Raw genomic sequence first — 24701 nt, 5'->3', positions numbered from 1 at the left:
CGATTAAAGGTCTTGGGCCCATAAAAGGCGAATTTTTTTCCGATTTCGCTGAAATTTAGGACAGTGAGTTGTGTTTGGTCCTTCAATATTCATCCTTTAGTTCGCCCAGATCGGTCCAGATTTGAATATAGATACCATGTAGACCGATCTCTCGATTTAAGGGTTCGGACCCATAAACGGCACATTTATTGTCCGATTTTGTGTAAGGCCCTTCGACATCTTTTTTCAATTTCACCAAAATCAGTCTATATTTGGATATAGCTGCTGTATAGTACGATCTCTCGATTTAAGGTCTTGGGTCCATTAAAGACGCATTTATTGCTGATATTTGGGACAGTTAGCTGTGTTGGGTCCCTCAATGTCCTTCTTGAAGATGGCCCAAATCGGTCTAGATTTGGATAAAGCTGCCATATAGACTGATCTTTTGATTGAAGGTCTTGTCCCCATAAAAGGCGAATTTATTTCACGATTTTGCTGAAATTTGACACAGTGACTTATGTGAGGCTTTTTGACATCCGTGTGCTATATGATTCAGATCGGTCTATATTTGCATATAGCTGCCAAAAAGATTAATATTGAACCAAAATTGAACAGTGATGTGTATTTTTTATACCACTATATGTCCGTGCCTAATTTGGCTCAAATCGGACCAAATTTTGATATAGCTGCTATGGGTGCATAGATTGGTTTAAGTAAGGTTGAAAAGAGGGTGCGTATATTATTCCACCCCATGCCGTTTTGGACAAAAACCTAAGGTAATAATCGGTTTACTCTAAAATCTAAAAAGTAACCTCGAAAAAGAAAATGTAAGTCGAACCTAATTTACATAAGTGAGCTCGTAGTCCTATGTGTCCCGTCATGATACCAAAACCTATACTGATCTCCTTCTTACTTCCTTTCAGTAATGCCCTCGTCTTCTCAAGATCCGGATAAACCCGTACGATTTTCGCCGTCAAACCGACTGTTTCGCTGTTCCACAGTGTTACATGCGCGTTCGTTGCCCACGCCCTTTAACTCGGACTGCGTCGATTTCGAATGTCGCCATCCTCAGAGAAGGCGTTTATGTCCTTCTTACACTGCAAGACTGTTCGTGACCTTACCGTCCTGATTGTGATTGTCCATTTTACAGTCCGAAAAGATGTTCACACTCGACGTCCTCGCGTTAACACTACACCACCTTACGCATTCCGTGATAACCCGGATCTCCGCCAGCAGGACCGTATTATGGTCAGGCAGTCTAAAACAGATCTGAGTCCTTGGTTTCTCAATGTAAATCCACAGGCCCACTCTGTCCTCCAGCTTTGATCAATCTGTGTAATATGGTCCTCCAGATGGCAATACTGGGGTTCCGTCATTCCAAGACTGTGCCGCTTGCAGTAGTGCCTCGCACTCGACCTCAAGTGTCGTCTCATGTACTCGAATATACCGCGATGGTATGAGCTGCTCCCATCCTTAATCCATTCTCCCTTCGACTTATAGTTTGGTGGACTGCTATGGAGAAAAAGTGCAACATAAGGAACATACAACAGGTTCAGAGAACATTTTGCCTTGGCATAGGCGGAGCGATGAGGATCACTCTCACTAGGGCAGTGAAGACTATTCTAGATATCCGACCCATTGACATACAAATTAAGTGTCAAGCAGCCACTGCGGTTATGAGACTTAATGCGATGGGAGAATGGATTGAGGATGGGAGCAGCTCATACCATCGCGGTATAATCGAGGCGACGATAGGAAACCTGGAAGATAGTGAAGAGGTTTCCGTTCGAATACCTTAGACGACTCTTGAGGTCGAGTGCGAGGCACAGCTGCAAGCGGCACAGTCTTGGACTGACGGAACCCTATTATTGCCATTTAGAAGATCATGTTACACAGTTGGATCAATCTGGAGTATAGAGTGGGCCTGGGGATCTACATTGAGAACTAAAGGACTCAGATCTGTTTTAGACTGCCATACCCGCGATGAATTATTACAATTTTGTCTTTAGAAAAACTGTGATGAAGTTTTTCTTTACAAATATTACGCTAAAATTTTGTCTTTAGAAAAAATTTCATTAAAATTTTGAATTTAGGAAAAATAATTTTGAATTGGTCCCGGTCTGAACAAAATTTTCTGTCTGTAAAATATTATTGGGTTGCCCAAAAAGTAATTGCGGATTTTTTAAAAGAAAGTAAATGCATTTTTAATAAAACTTAGAATGAACTTCAATCAAATATACTTTTTTTTCACTTTTTTTCTAAAGCCCAATATATTGGGTTGCCCAAAAAGTAATTGCGGATTTTTCATATAGTCGGCGTTGACAAATTTTTTCACAGCTTGTGACTCTATAATTGCATTCTTTCTTCTGTCAATTATCAGCTGTTACTTTTTGCTTGCTTTAGAAAAAAAGTATATTTGATTAAAGTTCATTCTAAGTTTTATTAAAAATGCATTTACTTTCTTTTAAAAAATCCGCAATTACTTTTTGGGCAACCCAATACTTTATGGGGTCTTAGATGCATATTTCGATGTGTTACCAACAGAATGACGAAATTAGTACACCCCCATCCTATGGTGGAGTGTATAAAAACTGAATATTTTTACAGATTTTCATGCATGTTGTCTGTAAACCACTGTGTTCATTATAATATAACGTTGTCTGAAAAGTGTTGCATGGTCTAGTGAGTTCAAGTATTTCCAAGATTGCCTGTGTATTTTTGTGTGTGGCTGGGTCTTTTTTAACCCTCTGGCAATAAATCATCCCCTATGGCTTGTAAACAAATTTGTGAATTTCCAACTTTATGTTTGACATCGTCATACATATTTACGCATAAATGGTCAAATGGGGTCATTGTTGTAGTTGTTGCTCTGCTTTTTGTACTTCTTGTTGATATTGCGATTACTGCTACCGGATTTAACCTCAAACTCAAGTAAGAACAATACCTACACCTACATCCTTGGCCATTTCCTTGGGCATATCAGACATCACTCACATACATTTCGAAATCCATACAATCCATACAATGGATTGTCCTTTCACAATCACCCCCTTCCTGTCCCCTTTTCGTTCCTTTTGCATCATCAGTCTGTTGCAACATTCAACCAATGTCAATTTCCGGCTGTCATTTTGACAACTGTCGGCCGCAAAACTACCAACGCAATGCAATGTCAACGTGACAAACGTTAAGGAAAAACGACTCGCCTCAAAAGGCGCGCAAAAATTGTATAAATAAATCGTTTAAATTAAAAACGAAACACGTTCCTTTTAGCCACATTTGTTCGATGAAGGTTCAATGTAGACGAGATTATAATCACATTGAAAGGTAATGATTACAATCATCCCAACCAACCACCTCACTATGAGAAAACCTCAAATGCAAGCAATACATTGAAACGAAATGTTTGTCATTCTCCTTCTCATCATCACCCTCAATTTACCACGGAAACGGAAGGGTCTAGTAGCGCACATTGAGCACACGATTGGGAGGAGGGGGTAACCCCGAGTCCGCCAAAGTGTTAAGTTAGCTTGATGCAAACATTGAGCTCTGAAAATTACAATTGGTAAATTTATGTAAATAAAAAATAAATTGGAATTCGTATGAGACATGTCTGTCTGTCCGTTCGTCTTCCCCAATTGACAATCGAATAAATTGGATGATATGCGAAATGAACTAGGTTGTGTACACTTGTGTATGTGTAAGTAAGCATTTATTTGCCAAATGAAGGGATTGTGTCAGAGCTTCATTTGCTGCAGAAGGTGTGAGGGTCATAACAATGGAACAATCTACACAAGATTAATGCATATTATATTATATTTGTTTGATTTTTCAGGAGGTGATAGTGCTTTAAGAAATAAGTAAAAGAGCAATAATTTCGACCACCTCGGATATATATAATAACTACATTTCATGAAAATCTGATGAAAAATAGACCATTTACGAACACTTAGCAAGCGTTACAAAACTCGGCACGAAAGTCTAGGTTATAACACAGCTCACTGCGATAAATTTCATCGAAATCGGTCAATTATTGTGGCTTTTATGGGCCAAAGACCTTAAATCTGGAGATCGGTCTATATGAAGGCTATATCAAGATATAGTCCAATATAGCCCATTCTCAACTTTAACCTGCCTATGGACAAAAGAAATAAAAAGTCATTGAGTTCGACCGAACCGACCTTTGAATCCTGTGGAAAATTTATCATTTCGGAGCCCAAAATCAGTACTAAACTCGGTAAGAATGTCGAGGGGTCTAAAATAATCCACTTTTCCAAAATTGGGTAATAAAATACTTTAATACGCCATTAATGGGTGAAAGGCCTTCAAGTGTGAGATCTGTTTATATGGGAGCTATATCGAAATATTGTCTGATTTGAACCACACACAGCACGAACATCGATCGAGGGGCCTAACACAACAAGCTATACCGGATTTGAGAGAAATCGGGTTTATAAACCTCAGCTATTTTCAAATAGCAATATAAAACTAAGCAGGGAGTGTCGAGAGCCCTAACAAAATCTCTCCATGTTTCACCGAAATCGGTCCGTAAATGTGCATTTTAAGGAGTATTGGATATAGATAGGGAGATCGGTCTATTGGCAGCCATATCCAATTATGATCTAATGTGAACTACACTTAGCAAGGGTTTTGAGGAGCCTAAGAAAGCTTATTAAGCTTAAACTTGAATTGGAAAGCCTCATTGATATGTGAGAAGTTTGTCCCTGTTCTTTAGTTTAAAATTTCAGCGAAATCGTGTATTAAATGTGCTTTTTATGAGCTAATGGACTTAAATCGGGCGATTAATGTACATGACAGCTATATCCAATTATGCTCCGATTTAGGCCATAATACCAAACATCGGGTGATAAATGCATCTTTTATGGGCTCAAGACCTTAGATCGTCAAATCGGTCTATATGAGGGCTACAACAAGATATAGTCCGATGAAGCCCATGTCCATGTGCAATTTTGAACAAATACTTCCTGTTAGTGTAGGTGGGTTGGGACTGTATAAGGGCCATAACGATCCACATTTCGATAAAGCTGCCATATTTAACCGATATCGGATTTTGATTTCCTGTGCCTCAAGAGAGCGCAATTTTTATCCGATTTAGCTGAAATTTCATATGAGGTCTTCTGTTTTGACTTCTAACAACTGTGCTAAGCATGGTTGTAATCGATTCATAACCAGATAAAGGTGTCATATATACTAAACTCGGATTTTGTCTTCTTAAGCTTCTAGAGGGCGCAATTCTTATCCGATTTGGCTAAAGTTTTGCACCAGTTGTTTTGTTTTGACATCAAACAATTGTTAATATCGGTTCATAACCTGATATTTTTGCCATATAAACCGATCTGGGATCTTGATTTCTTGAGCTTCTGGAGGGCCGATTTGACTTCGTCAGCTTTTAGGGGGCGCAATTCTTAGGTTGAAATTTCAAACGTGGTATATTTTTATACCCTCCACCATAAGATGGGGGGTATACTAATTTCGTCATTCTGTTTGTAACTACTCGAAATATTAGTCTGAGACCCCATAAAGTATATATATTCTTGATCGTCGTGACATTTTATGTCGATCTAGCCATGTCCGTCCGTCTGTCCGTCCGTCCGTCTGTCGAAAGCACGCTAACTTCCGAAGGAGTAAAGCTAGCTGCTTGAAATTTTGCACAAATACTTCTTATTAGTGTAGGTCGGTTGGTATTGTAAATGGGCCATATCGGTCCATGTTTTGATATAGCTGCCATATAAACCGATCTTGGGTCTTGACTTCTTGAGCCTCTAGAGTGCGCAATTCTTATCCGATTGGAATGAAATTTTGCACGACGTGTTTTGTTATAATATCCAACAACTGTGCCAAGTATGGTTCAAATCAGTTCATAACCTGATATAGCTGTCATATAAACCGATCTGGGATCTTGACTTCTTGAGCCTGTAGAGGTCGCAATTATTATCCGATTTGCCTGAAATTTTGTACGACGGATTCTCTCATGACTATCAACATACGTGTTTATTATGGCCTGAATCGGTCTATAGCCCGATACAGCTCCCATATAAATCGATCTCTCTATTTTACTTCTTGAGGCCCCAAAGGGCGCAATTCTTATTCGAATTGGCTGACATTTTACACAGGTCTCCAACATATAATTTAGTTGTGTGAATTTAACCGACCCACAGATAGGTGGACGAACAAAAGGTGTGTTTCAGCGTTATCGTTGGATCAACGTGCGTTATCGGTTAAGTCAACATGCGGTCTGAAGGAATCGAGTAAGGCCCGCCGGCCAAAAAGATAGTTAGGTTCTTTGGAAGGTTCTTCCCCGGTTTGCCGGGGGAGGTCAATTTCTTCAGGTGCGATGGGTGGCGGTCGTTCTCCAAGGACAACATTCAACCAGTGGCTGTTCACCGCATCTGCTACCGTGTCAGCATGAATCTTATCCAGACCCGCTTGATATGATTGATCTAGAGGTTCACTCTTGTAGCGCTAGATCTCATGCTCTAGATCATGAAGTACCACATTGGGGCTTCTGGGCGGAGGGTACCTATCCACAAGATAATTTATTTATTTATTTACTTCAGCTAGTGGCAACTGAATAAATCATAAAAATTATATATCATCACATAATATTGTACATAGCATATAATATATCAATAAACAAGTAAGTTCGGCCGGGCCGAATCTTATATACCTTCTACCATTGATCTCATTTGTCGAGTTCTATGCGCGGTATCTCTTTTTAGACAAACATAGAATATTGAATAAGAACTGTTATGCTATTGGAGTTATATCAAGTTATAGTCCGATTCGGACCATAAATGAATGCTGAACATTGTAGAAGTCATTGTGTAATATTTCAGTTCATTCGGATAAGAATTGCGCCTTGTAGGGGCTCAAGAAGCAAAATCGGGAGATAGGTTTATATGGGAGCTGTATCAAGCTATTTATCGTTTAAAGTCTTGAGACAAGTCGTTGTACAAAATTTCACCCAAATCGGAAAAAATTTCAGAATTGCGCCCTCTAGAGGCTCAAGAAGTGAAGATCCAAGATCGGTTTATATGGCAGGTACATCAAAACATGGACCGATATGGGCCATTTACAATCCCAACCGAACTATACCCAGTAGAAGTGTTTGTGCAAAATTTCAAGCGACTAGCTTTACTCCTTCCAAAGTTAGCGTGCTATCGACAGACAGGCGGACGGACAGACATGGCTAGATTGACATAAAATGCTATGACGATCAAGAATATATATACGAATATCATGACGATCAAGGATATATATATGGGGTCTGAGACGAATATTTCGAGAATTTACAAATAGAATGACGAAATTAGTATACCCACATGCTATCCCAGCAAAAAATTTTTCCTGTCGTGGAAGCAATACGAAAATATTCTAGCATAATAATGCGCATTTTGAATGCTCAATAAGTATGCATTATATTACAGTATAATGTAAAGTAATATTCATTAAAATTTTTACAGAAATATATGGTTTTAACATACTTTTGTGCAGTAATCTATTACATAGGGAATGCATGAAACATGGCTTCAAAGTATGGTAAAGACGAATTAGTTTTGCATCCATATTGCTTCTGATCAGCAGTTGTGTATGTTAATAAAGTTTTGAGCTCATTGAACGAAGATCAAGTAAAACAATTCGTGCTTTACGAAAGCTGAAAATTGGCACGATCTTTATCCGCGTGCTTTAAAGAAAGTTGAGTATCTTCAGTTGAATTTGCGAACTCGGACAAAAAGTTATCGCGCGTGTTGTGTTTTTTCTTTTAGACTGAATTCAAATTTAAAAACTTTTATTTTATTTCATTTTTATACCCTCCACCATAAGATGGGGGGTATACTAATTTCGTCATTCTGTTTGTAACTACTCGAAATATTCCTCTGAGACCCCATAAAGTATATATATTCTTGATCGTCGTGAAATTTTATGTCGATCTAGCCATGTCCGTCCGTCTGTCCGTCCGTCCGTCCGTCCGTCTGTCTGTCGAAAGCACGCTAACTTCCGAAGGAGTAAAGCTAGCCGCTTGAAATTTTGCACAAATACTTCTTATTAGTGTAGGTCGGTTGGTATTGTAAAAGGGCCATATCGGTCCATGTTTTGATATAGCTGCCATATAAACCGATCTTGGGTCTTGACTTCTTGAGCCTCTAGAGTGCGCAATTCTTATCCGATCAGAATGAAATTTTGCACGACGTGTTTTGTTATGATATCCAACAACTGTACCAAGTATGGTTCAAATCGGTCTATAACCTGATATAGCTGCCATATAAACCGATCTTGGGTCTTGACTTCTTGAGCCTCTAGAGTGCGGAATTCTTATCCGATTGGGATGAAATTTTGGACGATGTGTTTTGTTATTATATCCAACAACTGTGCCAAGTATGGTTCAAATTGGCCCGTAACCTGATATAGCTGCCATATAAACCGATCTTGGGTCTTGACTTCTTGAGCCTCTACAGTGCGCAACTCTTATCCGATTGGAATGGAATTTCGCACGACGTGTTTTGTTATGATACCCAACAACTGTACCAAGTATGGTTTAAATCGGTCCATAACCTGATATAGCTGTCATATAAACCGATCTTGGGTCTTGACTTCTTGAGCCTCTAGAGGGTACAATTCTTATCCGATTTGAATGAATTTTTGCACGAAGTATTTCGTTATGATATCTAACAACTGTGCCAAGTATGGTTGAAATGGGTTCATAAACTCATATAGCTGTCATATAAACAGATCTTGGGTCTTGACTTCTTGAGCCTTTAGAGGGCACAATTCTTATCCGATTTGAATGAATTTTTGCACGAAGTATTTCGTTATGATATCCAACAACTGTGCCAAGTATGGTTGAAATCGGTCCATAACCTGATATAGCTGTCATATAAACAGATCTGGGGATTTGACTTCTTGAGCTTTTAGAGATCGCAATTCCTATCCGATTTGGCTGAAATTTTGCATGACGTATTTTATTTTTACTTTCAACAACTGTGTCAGGTTCAAATCGGTTCATAACCTGATATAGCTGCCATATAAACTGATCTGGGATCTTGACTTCTTGACCCCTAGAGGTCGCAATTATTATCCGATATGCCTGAAATTTTGTACGACGGATTCTCGGCCTAACTTAACGCCCTTTTACTTGTTTTTATTTGCAGTGTGTAATTAAAAACAAGTAAAAGCGTGCTAAGTTCGGCCGGGCCGAACCTTATATACCCTCCACCATGGATCGCATTTGTCGAGTTCTTTTCCCGGCATCTCTTCTTAGGCAAAAAAGGATATAAGAAAAGAGTTGCTCTGCTATTAAAACGATATCAAGATATGGTCCGGTTTGGACCACAATTAAATTATATGTTGGAGACCTGTGTAAAATTTCAGCCAATTCCTATAAGAATTGCGCCCATTGGGGCTCACGAAGTAAAATAGAGAGAACGATTTATATGGGATCTGTATCGGGCTATAGACCGATTCAGACCATAATAAACACATATGTTTATGGTCATAAGAGAATCCGTCGTACAAAATTTCAGGCAAATCGGATAATAATTGCGACCTCTAGAGGCTCAAGAAGTCAAGATCCCAGATCGGTTTATATGGCAGCTAAATCAGGTTATGAACCGACTTGTACTTTATTTGACATAGTTGTTGAAAGCAATAATAAAAAACGTCTTGCGAAATTTCAGCCAAATCGGATAGGAATTGCGCCCTTTAGAAGCTCAAGAAGTCAAGTCCCCAGATCTGTTTATATGACAGCTATATCAGGTTATAAACCGATTTGAACCATATTTGGCACAGTTGTTGGATATCATAACAAAATGCTCCGTGCCAAAATTCATTTAAATTGGATAAGAATTGCGCCCTCTAGAGGCTCAAGAAGTCAAGACCCAAGATCGGTTTATATGACAGCTATATCAGGTTATGGACCGATTTCAACCATACTTGGCACAGTTGTTGGATATAATTACAAAACACGTCGTGCGAAATTTCATTTCAATCGGATAAGAATTGCGCACTCTAGAGGCTCAAGACGTCAAGACCCAAGATCGGTTTATATGACAGCTATATCAGGTTATGGACCGATTTGAACCATACTTGGCACAGTTGTTGGATATCATAACAAAACACGTCGTGCAAAATTTCATTCCAATCGGATAAGAATTGCGCACTCTAGAGGCTCAAGAATTCAAGACCCAAGATCGGTTTATATGGCAGCTAAATCAGGTTATGAACCGACTTGTACTTTATTTGACATAGTTGTTGAAAGCAATGATAAAAAACGTCTTGCGAAATTTCAGCCAAATCGGATAGGAATTGCGCCCTCTAGAGGCTCAAGAAGTCAAGACCCAAGATCGGTTTATATGACAGCTATATAAGGTTATGAACCGATTTGAACCATACTTGGCACAGTTGTTGGATATCATAACAAAACACGTCGTGCAAAATTTCATTCCAATCGGATAGGAACTGCGCACTCTAGAGGCTCAAGAAGTCAAGACCCCAGATCGGTTTATATGGCAGCTATATCAGGTTATGGACCGATTTGAACCATACTTGGCACAATTGTTGGATATTATAACAAAACACGTCGTGCAAAATTTCATCCCAATCGGATAAGAATTGCGCACTCTAGAGGCTCAAGAATTCAAGACCCAAGATCGGTTTATATGGCAGCTATATCAAAACATGGACCGATATGACTCATTTACAATACCAACCGACCTACACTAATAAGAAGTATTTGTGCAAAATTTCAAGCAGCTAGCTTTACTCCTTCGGAAGTTAGCGTGCTTTCGACAGACAGACGGACGGACAGACGGACGGACGGACGGACAGACGGATGGACATGGCTAGATCGACATAAAATTTCACGACGATCAAGAATATATATACTTTATAGGGTCTCAGACGAATATTTCGAGTAGTTACAATCAGAATGACGAAATTAGTATACCCCCCATCTTATGGTGGAGGGTATAAAAAGGATATTGAAGGTCCTAACACTACTCACTGTCCCAAATTTCGGCGACATCGGACAATGCGGCACGCCGTTCGGACCCGACTATAAAGAGGATGCCCCTTATCATTGAGCTTAAGCTTGAATCGGACTGCACTCATTGATATGTGAGAAGTTTGCACCTGTACCTTAGTGGAATGTTCATGGGCAAAATTTGCATTATTTTAGTGTAACGAAACCGAATGAGAGAGTGATGAACCCTCAGTTACAGGTTTAGCTGTGACTCGAACCCGCAGTGACGGATTCCAGGGAATCGGGATAATCAGCAGAGTAGATAAGCCACGTTAGAAAACCCAAGGTTCAACTATTTCACAAAATTCGAACTATGGAGAATTTCCAACTTCATATGAAGACAAGTGGAAAAAGCGAAGGATCTACCCTTCATAAATCCATGTTGGGAGGAAGGGATAATGTTTCCCAGAGTAAACACAAGTCTTTTCGTAATGAATAATTCAAAAAGTTGGGGGATTACACTCAACTTAGCAATACTGCTATAATTCCTTATATCCGATCTACTACCCTTCTTGTGAAGAGGATTAATGTAACATTTCTTTCATATGTCCGGAAAGCATCCAGACCTAAATGACAGGTTACATAAGAAAGTGAGAGGTGAGCACAACAAACTAGCTCAATTCTTAAGAATGAAGAAAGGAACACCATCAGGATCAGGGCAATAGTTCGAAGATAGCGAATTAATGGCATCGAGATCCTAAGATTCAGATAAAGAAATAGGACAGAGTATAGAAAAAGGAGGAATAGCATAAGGATAAGGAGCATAACGATAAGAGTAATCACTGCAAGACACTTGAAAAAAGCGCGCAAGCAAGTTTGATATGACTATCGTCATTGGACTCCGTGTCATCAAACTTCATAGAACTAGAAAAACTACTATTTCTTCTTTTAGAGTTTACAAACTCATAAAAGTTCTTAGGATTAGCGATCAACTTATTCCTCATGTTGTCCAAATAGTTCTCATAGCACGACTTATTAAGATGTAAGAACCTACTCTTACAAACTGAATAATTGACATAATCAACAGATGAGCCACTTAATTTAAGTTTCCTGAACGTCCTATTATCCTATTAATTTCTCAAACTACGTAAGTCCTTAGTAATCGAGGGTGGACCAATATTCTGTCTCTTAACAGAAACAGGGACAGAATACTTATGCAATTGTGATCATAAGATGATGGCTGAAGATAATTGGATTCAATAGATGAAATCCAGGAGATCTTGGGAAGATTAAAATCATCTAGTACAAGGATTAAGTCCTCAGAAGAAGCAATATCGTTAACATGCCTAATCTTCATTACATAATGGAGATACAGATCAAGATCGGAACCAGAAGGAATGTACAAACATACTAAAATGAATCAAAGCTGTATATTCTTATTTTGACACAATCAAACTCGCCTTCAACAAAGAACAATGAACGGCTATATGCACACCACCACCTTTGCGGTCTTTCCTAAAAATATGAATCTCATCACAAAGAACTTCCGAGTTGAAAGTCTAAGGTTTAAGCCAGGTCTCAATAAGGTCAAGAATTTTAGAAGTTAAAGTAAAACTATCGCCATAGACACTTTTGAGCTTTGAGTTAAGCTCACGAACATTCTGATTCAAAATAGAGGTAGAAGCATTTAGTTTTTGGAGATTAATTTATTGCGATTCTTGCGATATCAACTGCACCATGACGTCCAGGTCTATCACTGGGAACGAATTCCTTCACTAAAACCCCTGGCGGCTAAAAGTCTTCCGCAAAAACAACATCAAATAATATATAAGGAACAGAAATTTGAATTGATTAAAGGATGCAATTTCCCCAGGCCTATTCAAGATATACTTGAATAAGCTAAAATCTTTCATATTAAAGTCGGGACGTTTAGATTTAATAAATGAAATAATGCTATCCACAGATGTGCTAGGAGAATACATAGACATGAATATAGTCTTACGCGGTGGAACAACAACTAGCTTGCACTAAGAAACAGCCGAGCTACTAGGAGCAATAGGCTGGATAGAATGGGCTTGGGTAGCAGACATGTCCGTCTGAGGTAAAGTCAATGGGATAGACTCCACATCCATTGGTTGAGAACAGTCAGATTGAGTGACTGCCAAATCATCCTGAGTAGACCCATCATTATGGGCAAGAGTTTTAGGAAGGGCCAATGGACTTTTTAAAGTCTCAGACGCATGAGGTTCATCTCGGATAGGGATATTAGGAGATGACGGCGAAACCTGAACTAAAGGCAAAGGAGACAGAAAAGATACAAGCAAGCCCCGTGAAGCAGAGGAATTTGAATCTTCCGAAGAAGATTCAGACTTTTTAAGTTTCAGGTGAGGTGAAGAAAGATGGTGATCAGGCCATTTAAAGTTAGAGAACATTGTCTCGATTTCAACAAAACGATTCAGGTTTGAAGAACTCCATTATTGAAAGGCGCCAAAAAATATGCTACAAAACCGTGAGAATATGAATCAAAGTTTAGAATTTAATAAGAGCCTAAAACTATGCTACAAAACTATAGTTGTCTCAAAATGACAAAGGAATGCAACAAAGTAAAAGAGAAATAAATGTCGAACACAAAATAAATTGTATACATTGCCACTTGTAATACAAGGCCGAAAATTAAAATTGATGAAAACACCAGAAATACACCGAGAAACCAGAGTACTCGATATTCGATAGAGAATAGGTAAAAGGTGAACAGTGTCGGATATGTTACACCGCCTTGGGGAACTCCTTGCTTCACTCTACGGGTTTTTAACTTTTTATACCCTACACCACTTCTGTGGTACAGGTATTATAGCTTTGTGCATTTGTTTGTAACACCCATTGATAAGTATACCGATCGACTCAGAATCACTTTCTGATTCGATTTAGCAATGTCCGTTTTTATGTCCGTCTGACCATGTTAATTTGTGAACAAAGTACAGGTCGCAGTTTTCTTATCCGACCGTTTTAAAATTAGGTTCAGGCATGTTTTTCCACCTGGAGACGAAGCCTATTGAAATTGGAAAAAACGGTTCCCATATATATGTTCGTTCAATTTGGACTAATATTGCAATAGCGTGGCCATTTGTAAACCGATTCTGTCGAAATTTGGCAGGAAGGGTTTCGTATAGACTCTCGACATCATAGAAATCGGTTCAGATTAAGATATAATTCTCATATATGTATATATATATATATATATAGCACTTTATTGCAATATATCTCAAAATCGAATGAACATATATATGGAAAGCTATATATCCGAACCAATTTCGAGAAAACTTCAGAGATATTGTGGCAGTCATCGAGAAACGCAATGCAAAATTTTATATATATTTATATATATATATATATATATATATATATATATATATATATATATATATATATATATATATATATATATATATATATATATATATATATATATATATATATATATATATATATATATATATATATATATATATATATACATATATATATATATATATATATATATATATATATATATATATATATCGCCCGATTTTCACTCCTAGAACCGTTGCAAGCACATTTATTTACCAATCTATCCAAAATTTTGCATAAAGAGTTTCTCGATGACTGCCACAATATCTCTGAAGTTTTCTCCAAATTGGTTCGGATATATAGCTTCCATATATATGTTCGTCCGATTTTGAGATAAATTGCAATAAAGTGCTCATTTGTTAACCGATTCTCTGGCAGGAGGGATTTTCTTACGGCTTTCGACATTACTGTTGAATTTCATTGAAATCGGTTCAGATTTAGATATAGCTGCCATATATGTATATCGCCCGATTTTCACTTCTTGATTTATTTATTGACCAATCTTACCAAAACTTTGTACAGCGCTTTCTTCGACAACTGCCACAATATCTGGGCAGTTTGGTCGAAATCGGTTCAGATTTAGCTATAGATCCCATATATATGTTTGTCTGATTTTGAGAAATATTCCAATAAAGTGCTCATTTGTTATCCGATTCACTCAAAATTTGCAGGAAGGATTTTCTTATGATTTTCGACATTACTGGCGAATTTCATGGAAATCGACCCAAATTTAGATATATCTGTCATATATGTATATCGCTCGATTTTCCAAGAGCCACTGCCAGCGCATTTATTGAGCAATCTTTCCAAAATTTTGCTAACGCTTTCCTCGACGAGTACCTAATATCCGAGTTGGCTCGAAATCGGTTCAAATTTAGATACAGCTCCCTTATACGGAACTCATCTGATAACATCCGCTGACGTCCATCAATATTGGTTCAAATTTGGATATAGCTCCCACATTGTACTTGTACCCTAGGTGTAGGGTATTATACAGCGGCACCGTCCGACCTTTGCCCTTCCTTACTGGTTATCTCTAAATTCCACAAACGACTGGCGACCACACAGATAGTTCGTGACCCATCGTTTCAGGTCTGTCTAGAGAGAAGTGTTGGCGATGCGCTTAAATAGATAGTTTGGCATGGCCTGATGCCATGATCGTACAATCGTCCACATATCATACGATCTCTTGCCATCTGGAGGGGTTGAAATAGAGGATAGGTAGAGGTTAAACAGAGCCGGATATATTACCCCGCCTTGGGTCACTCCCTGTTTCACTCTACGGGTTTTTGACTTTTATCTCTAAATTCCGCAAACGACTGGCGACCACACAGTTAGTTCATGACCCAGCGTTTCATGTCTGTCTGGAGGGAAGTGTTGGCGTTGCGTTGAATGCTTTTGATAGGCGCAATGCCGCCAGGACCGTCCTATCACATAGCCAAAGCATTTGTTGTGCTGTAGGATCTACCAAATTCATGCTAATGCTCGGGTAATGGAAATTCTACAACGAGGCTCGGGAGGAGCAGTCCCTCAAGCATCTTGGTTACTGGTGAGAGAAGGGAGATCAGCCTGTACGACTCTCCATTGCTCGGGTACTTCTAGGCTTTAGTAGTAGGATCACTCTGCCCATATCCAGACATGGGGTCTGGATGGGGAGTCTGTCTTGTACCATGATTTGGTGTGTCATTATCTGCTTTTGTTGGTCTTCTTTTATCGTCTACCTTAATCTAGGGTTAATATAATTGACCTAAATTCTCCAATTGACCTAAAACGGCTAGCAACCGAGGTTGCTAGTTGCGTGTCCCCCCACATAACCTAACCTTGGTCTCTCTTATGGTTTTTTGGAGAGATTCCTTCCAGGCCTTTAGTGCTCTATTCATTCAGTAGTTCCTAGAAGCCTAAATTGGCTAAATATATCATATTTTCATATCGGTGAGAGTTTCTTCTCCTTATCGTGCACATTGGTTTTTGTTTTATACCCACCACCGAAGGATGGGGGTATATTCATTTTGTCATTCCGTTTGCAACACATCGAAATATCCATTTCCGACCCTATAAAGTATATATATTCTTGATCAGCGTAAAAATCTAAGACGATCTAGCCATGTCCGTCCGTCTGTCCGTCTGTCTATTGAAATCACGCTACAGTCCTCAAAAATAGAGATATTGAGCTGAAATTTTGCACAGATTCTTTTTTTGTCCATAAGCAGGTTAAGTTCGAAGATGGGCTATATCGGACTATATCTTGATATAGCCCCCATATAGACCGATCCGTCGATTTAGGGTCATAGGCCCATAAAAGCCACATTTGTTATCCGATTTTGTTGAAATTTGGGACAGTGAGTTGTGTTAGGCCCTTCGACATCCTTCGTCAATTTGGCTCAGATCGGTCCAGATTTGGATATAGCTGCCATATAGACCGATCCTCCGATTTAGGGTCATTGGCCCATAAAAGCCACATTTATGGTCCGATTTCGCTGAAATTTGGGACAGTGAGTTTTCTTAGGCCTTTTGACATGTTTCTTTAATTTGGTTCAGATCGGTTCAGATTTGGATATAGCTGCCATATAGACCGATCCTCCGGTTTAGGGTCTTAGGCCCACAAAAACCACATTTATTATCCGATTTTGATGAAATTCGGGACAGTGAGTTGTGTTAAGCCCTTCAACATCCTTCGTTAATTTGGCTCAGATCGGTTCAGATTTGGATATAGCTGCCATATAGACCGATCCTCCGGTTAAGGGTCTTAGGCCCACAAAAGCCACATTTATTATCCGATTTTGATGAAATTCGGGACAGTGAATTATGTAAGGGCCATCGACATCCTTCGTTAATTTGGCCCAGATCGGTCCAGATTTGGATATAGCTGCCATATAGATCGATCCTCCGATTTATGGTGTAAGGCCCATAAAAGCCACATTCATTATCCGATTTTGCTGAAATTTGGGACAGTGAGTTATGTTAGGCACTTTGACATATTTCTTCAATTTGGTCCAGATCGATTCAGATTTGGATATAGCTGCCATATAGACCGATTTCTTGATTTATGGTTTTGGGCCCATAAAATGCTCATTTATTGTCCGATGTCGCCGAAATTTGGAACAGTGAGTTATGTTAAGCCCCTTGACATACTTATGCAATATCGCACAGATCGGTCCAGATTTGGATATAGCTGCCAAATAGACCGATATCTAGGTTTTAGGTTTTGGGCCATAAAAGACGCATTTATTGTCCGATGTCGCCGAAATTTGACACAGTGAGTTTGGTTAAGCTCTTCGACGTCCTTCTTCAATTTTGCCCAGATCGGTCCAGATTTGCATATAGCTGCCATATAGACCGATCTCTCGATTTAAGGTTTAGGTTCCATAAAAGAGGCATTTATTGTCCGATTTCGTCAAAATTTGGGACAGTGCATTGTGTTAGGCTTTTCGACATGTTTATGCAACTTGGCCCAAATCGGTCCAGATTTGGATATAGCTGCCATGTAGACCGATATCTCGATTTAAAGTCTTGGCCCCATAAAAGGCCCATTTATAATCCGATTTCACTGAAATTTGACACAGTGACTTATGTTCGGCTTTTCGACATCCGTGTCGTATATAGTTCAGATCGGTATGAGGTATATGAGTATAAGGTATGAAATTTTCACCGAATTTTGATGAAAGATGGTTTACATATATACCCGAGGTGGTGGATATCCAAAGTTCGGCCCGGCCGAACTTAACGCCTTTTTACTTGTTTTTTTTTTTTTAAGTAAGCTGAAATTTAATTATCATGTCAAACTTTGCGAATTTTAGATATTCAAGAAAAATCTTGGGAAATTTAGAACTTCACAAAAAAGTAAAATCTCCCAAAAAGTCCATTACCGTTCTTTTTGAATTTTAATAGAATATGACTAAGATATTATTAAGCCCAAAGCTATGCAATGTAAATTTAGCCTTATCCTTGACAAAAAGTATGCAACATTGCAATAACCACAGTAATAATGGAACATTGTGGCATAATAATGAAATCATATTGAATGCTACTAAATTCTAATTATTAATTTAATTGTTATTGCAATTGAATAAATTATGTTCCTCTTTTCCTTAAGGAACATTCTAGAAAGCTTTTAATTTATTTTTGCATTCCATAATGTTTGATAACAAATTATAATGATGGTGATACTATTTCCTTAACATAGCCTTGGTTACAACGTTGTACGTTGTTGTATCATAAAGATGTCATATCCTTTATCACTACTTTCATTACATGGACGATTACAGTGGCAAAGAGTGAGTGAGAAAGAAAAAAAGGAGACTCTACTCTGCAGCTTTCTCTGTATGGCTATGGTTGTGTCATTTTGTTATTGTTGCACAAGGTTTTGCAAATTTTTATGTGGCATTTATGACTTAAGTGCCATAAAATTTTATTGATTGTTTGCTCGGTGAGCGTAAAATTTACTCAGACGAACGCAAACACACTTAGGTGTATAATCAAACAGCAATATAAGCATAAATATTGGGTTGCCCAAAAAGTAATTGCGGATTTTTTAAAAGAAAGTAAATGCATTTTGAATAAAACTTAGAATGAACTTTAATCAAATATACTTGTTTTACATTTTTCTTCTAAAGCAAGCTAAAAGTAACAGCTGATAACTGACAGAAGAAAGAATGCAATTACAGAGTCACAAGCTGTGAAAAAATTTGTCAACGCCGACTATATGAAAAATCCGCAAATACTTTTTGGGCAACCCAATATATTGGTCCTTGTGGGTGTGCGTTATACACGCTGAAGAAGCTTCCAAACTGCTGGGGACATTTTATATGCGTGTCCTTGCATTTGATCTTGGGTAATGGGACAAAGGAAAGTGCTATGTCCCAATATGAGTTTGTTAAGTGCATTCAAATTATATGTCTGTGTCTGTATCTCCAGGTTATATTACTCGTTTAGTCTGAGTGTGTGCTGGTGAGTGGTAAATCTATGAGACTCTTAAGTGTTTGCGTTATAAAATTGTTATGATTGAATTTGAGTTCAATTTTCACCAAAAATTCGATTTACCCAAATGTAAGTTTGATGATAGATGTAACCCAGCAACCATAGCAGGCAAACAACCTACCATCATCATCACCATCATCATCCTCGTTTGCCAATGTTTTTAAGAGCAAAATAACTGAGACACCAACAAGGATGAGCTTCTCATATTGAAATTGAAGACTTTAAGTGATTTTCTGTTCTGTTGAATTTTATGTGTGTGGTTTTTGCTTTTTCCCCTGAGCAGATCCAATAAACGGTTTGCTTAAAGATATTGCTAAACAAATTGTTGTTGATGTTTTGAAAACATTGTTGTAAAGAAAGTAAGGGTAAATGAATTCCCCTTTAAAAGGGTGTCCTGGTCTCCACCAGGAGAAGGGTTTTAAAACAAGTAAAAAGGCGTTAAGTTCGGCCGGGCCGAACTTTGGATACCCACCACCTCGGGTATATATGTAAACCATCTTTCATCTAAATTCGGCGAAAACTTCATACCTTATACTCATATACCTCATACCGATCTGAACTATTTACGACACGGATGTCGAAAAGCCGAAGATAAGTCACTGTATCAAATTTCAGTGAAATCGGATTATAAATGCGCCTTTTATGGGGCCAAGACTTTAAATCGAGATGTCGGTCTACATGTCAGCTATATCCAAATCTGGACCGATTTGGGCCAAGTTGCAGAATCATGTCGAAAAGTCTAACACAATGCACTGTCCCAAATTTCGGCGAAATCGGACAATAAATGCCTCTTTTATGGGCGCTAAACCTTAAATCGAGAGATCGGTCTATATGGCAGCTATATGCAAATCTGGACCGATCTGGGCAAAATTGAAGAAGGACGTCGAAGAGCCTAACCAAACTCACTGTGTCAAATTTCAGCGACATCGGACAATAAATGCGTCTTTTATGGCCCCAAAACCTTAAACCTTGATATCGGTCTATATGGCAGCTATATCGAAATCTGGACCGATCTGTGCGATATTGCAGAATGAGCATTTTATGGGCCCAAAACCATAAATCAAGAAATCGGTCTATATGGCAGCTATATCCAAATCTGAACCGATCTGGACCAAATTGACTGTGTCAAATTTCAGCAAAATCGGATAATGAATGTGGCTTTTATGGGCCTTACACCATAAATCGGAGGATCGATCTATATGGCAGCTATATCCAAATCTGGACCGATCTGAGCCAAATTAACGAAAGATGTCGATGGCCCTTACATTATTCACTGTCCCGAATTTCATCAAAATCGGATAATAAATGTGGCTTTTATGGGCCTTAGACCCTAAATCGGAGAATCGGTCTATATGGCAGCTATATTCAAATCTGGACCGATCTGAGCCAAATTGACGAAGGATGTCAAATGGCGTAACACAACTCACTGGCCCAAATTTCAACAAAATCGGATAATAAATGTGGCTTTTATGGGCCTAAGACCCTAAATCGGCGGATCGGTCTATATGGGGGCTATATCAAGATATAGTCCGATATAGCCCATCTTCGAACTTAACCTGCTTATGGACAGAAAAAGAATCTGTGCAAAATATCAGCTCAATATCTATATTTTTAAAGACTGTAGCGTGATTTCAACTGACAGACGGACGGACATGTCTAGATCGTCTTAGATTTTTACGCTGATCAAGAATATATATACTTTAGGGTCGGAAATGACAAAATGAATATACTCCCATCCTTCGGCGGTGGGTATAAAAATGCTCATGGAAACAAGTGAAAGCGTGCTAAGTTCGGCCGGACCGAATCTAATATAACCTCCACCATGGATCGTATTTGTCAAGTTCTTTGCCCGGTATCCCGGTAGGCAAAGGATAATGGATTAGAATTGCTATGTTATTGGAGCTATAACAGGTTATGGAGCAATTCCAGCCATACTTGGCTTTGATGTTTGAGACCATGGCAATTAGAGCCTATAGGGGTTCAATAAGTAAAATCGGGAAATCTGTTTATATGGGAACTATATCAGGTTATGGACCGGTTCACACAACATTTGGCACATATATTAAAGGTGTAAGAAGAAATCGCTGTAAACAATGTCAGCCAAATCGTATCAAAATTGCGCCCTCTATAGGCTCAAGAAATATAATCTAGACCATACTTGGCATAGTTGTTGAAAGTCAAAATAAAGCACTTCATGCTAAATTTCGGGCAAACTGCGCCCACTAATTACTCAAGAAGTAAAGATCCAAGATCTGTTTATAAAACAGCCATGTCAAACCACGAATCCGTATGGCCAATTTACTTTCCCAAGCGACGTACACTTATAGGAAGTAGTTGTGCAAAATTTCAATGGTCTACTTTTATTCCCTCGAAAGTTATCGTGCTTAACGAACAGACACGTCTAAATCGACTTAGAAGTCGTCAAGACGATCAAGAATATATATACTTTGTTGGGTATGAGATCAATATTTCTGTGTGTTACAAACGGAATGACGAAATTAGTATACTGAAGGGCATACAATTCTTTCATCTCAATGAGGATATTTATAACCATTGTCTTATACACCAGTTTGCACACAAGACATAACAGTAAACTGTTTGATGAACTCCTTAAGCCTAGTCTTGATGAAACCATCAAAGCCGTCGAATGGCTCTCCACAAGACATTATGCATTTTGACCTTGTGAGTCAACATTAAGGACGTTCGTATTAATAATAACCATAGACATCCAGAATGTCTTTCATATACCTAGGACTTTAATGAGGATGATAAAAGAATATTCGAAAGATCGGTTATCGATCTAAGGGACAAACCAAGACCCAGAAAGGAACCGCATATGATCTATTTTAGGGCTGGACCTCTGCAGTGCCTCCAATGAAGAGATTCTGTAGATAGGCATGCCTAATTATAACTACCTAGTTGGTTACGCAGTGATGGAAGCGAATGACGTTGAATAGGCCTAACGCCTAACTGCGCCGAATAAAGAGTTGGCAGGCTGGCTGTGCATGCTAGATACTGTCGGCAAACTTCTTGATTGGCCCATTAAGGCTAGACTTTATGAACCCATTAGAGACGAGGCAGATCTCTTCAAAACACAGTATAGATTTCAACCCGGAAAATCAACACTACGAGCGCTTAAAGAGCGGATGGACACAGTGCAATCCGAGAAAGGCGTCATCCATTTTAAAAGGCCGTTCCTACTTCTAGTTACCCTACATACAGAAAACAGACTTGTTGCCCCAACTAATTTTTACTACCAAGGTTCATAAACAGTTGGGTAGTGCCAACCAATGTTGAAATTAAGATTATTGCCCTATATACACTCTCCGTCCGACTGTCTGTTAAAATCCCGCCACAGTCTTTAAAAATTTTGATATTGGGGGATGGGGGTATATTCATTTTGTCATTCCGTTTGCAACAAATCGAAATATCCATTTCCGACCCTATAAAGTATATATATTCTTGATCAGCGTAAAAATCTAAGACGATCTAGACATGTCCGTCCGTCTGTCCGTCTGTCTGTTGAAATCACGCTACAGTCTTTAAAAATAGAGATATTGAGCTGAAATTTTGCACAGATTCTTTTTTTTGTCCATAAGCAGGTTAAGTTCGAAGATGGGCTAGACCGATCCGCCGATTTAGGGTCTTAGGCCCATAAAAGCCACATTTATTATCCGATGTTGTTGAAATTTGGGGCAGTGAGTTGTGTTAGGCCCTTCGACATCCTTTGTCAATTTGGCTCAGATCGGTCCAGATTTGGATATAGCTGCCATATAGACCGATCCGCCGATTTGGGGTCTTAGGCCCATAAAAGCCACATTTATTATCCGATTTTGTTCAAATTTGGGGCAGTGAGTTGTGTTAGGCCCTTCGACTTCCTTCGTTAAATGAGCCCAGATCGGTCCAGATTTGGATATAGCTGCCATATAGATCGATCCTCCGATTTATGGTGTAAGGCCCATAAAGGCCACATTCATTATCCGATTTTGCTGAAATTTGGGACAGTGAGTTGTGTTAGGCCCTTTGACATATTTCTTCAATTTTGTCCAGATCGGTTCAGATTTAGATATAGCTGCCATATAGACCGATTTCTTGATTTATGGTTTTGGGCCCATAAAATGCTCATTTATTGTCCGATGTCGCTGAAATTTGGAACAGTGAGTTAAGTTAAGCCCCTTGACATACTTCTGCAATATCGCACAGATCGGTTCAGATTTGGATATAGCTGACATACAGACCGATATCTAGGTTTTAGGTTTTGGGGCGATAAGCGACGCATTTATTGTCCGATGTCGCTGAAATTTGCCACAGTGAGTTTGGCTCTTCGACGTCCTTCTTAAATTTTGCCTAGATCAGTCCAGATTTGAATATAGCTGCCATATAGACCGATCTCTGGATTTAAGGTTTAGGGCCCATAAAAGAGGCATTTATTGTCCGATTTCGCTGAAATTTTGGACAGTGTATTGTGTTAGGCTTTTGGACATGTTTATGCAACTTGGCCCAAATCGGTCCAGATTTGGATATAGCTGCCATGTAGACCGATATCTCCATTTAAAATCTTGGCCCCATAAAAGTCGCATTTATAATCCGATTTCACTGAAATTTGACACAGCGACTTATGTTCGGCTTTTCGACATCCGTGTCGTATATAGTTCAGATCGGTATGAGGTATATGAGTATAAGGTATGAAATTTTCACTGAATTTTGATGAAAGGTGGTTTACATATATACCCGAGGTGGTGGGTATCCAAAGTTCGGCCCGGCCGAACTTAACGCCTTTTTACTTGTCTGTTCATAAGCAGGTTAAGTTCGACCGAGCCGCCGATTTAGGGTCTTAGGCCCATAAAAGCCACCTTTATTACCCGATTTTGCTGAAATTTGGGACAGTGAGTTGTGTCAGGCGGGCCTACCGTCTGCGCTACGGTAGTTAGCATGTCCGCCTATGACACTGAACGCCTGGGTTCGAATCCTGGTGAAACCATCAGAAAAAAAATTTTTCACCGGTGGTTTTCCCCTCCTAGTGATGGCAACATTGGTGAGGTACTATGCCATGTAAAACTTCTCTCCAAAGAGGTGTCGCACTGTGGCTCGCCGTTCGGACTGGGCTATAAAAAAGGAGGCCCCTTTTAAACTTGAACCGGACTGCGCACATTGATATGTGAGAAGTTTGCCCCTGTTCCTTAGTGGACTGTTTATGAGCAAAAATTTGCATTTGTGTTGCGTTAGGCCACTCAACATCCGTTTTCAATTTGGCCCAGATCGGTTCAGATTTGGATATAACTGCCATATAGACCGATCTCTCGATTTAAAGTCTTGGGCCCGTAAAAGGCCCCGATTTCGCCAAAATTTGGGACAGTGAGTTCTGTTAGGCTCTTAGATA

Source organism: Stomoxys calcitrans, chromosome 1 (genome assembly GCF_963082655.1).
Source record: "Stomoxys calcitrans chromosome 1, idStoCalc2.1, whole genome shotgun sequence".
NCBI lineage: Eukaryota > Metazoa > Arthropoda > Insecta > Diptera > Muscidae > Stomoxys > Stomoxys calcitrans.
Note: the sequence above shows the minus strand (reverse complement) of the source record.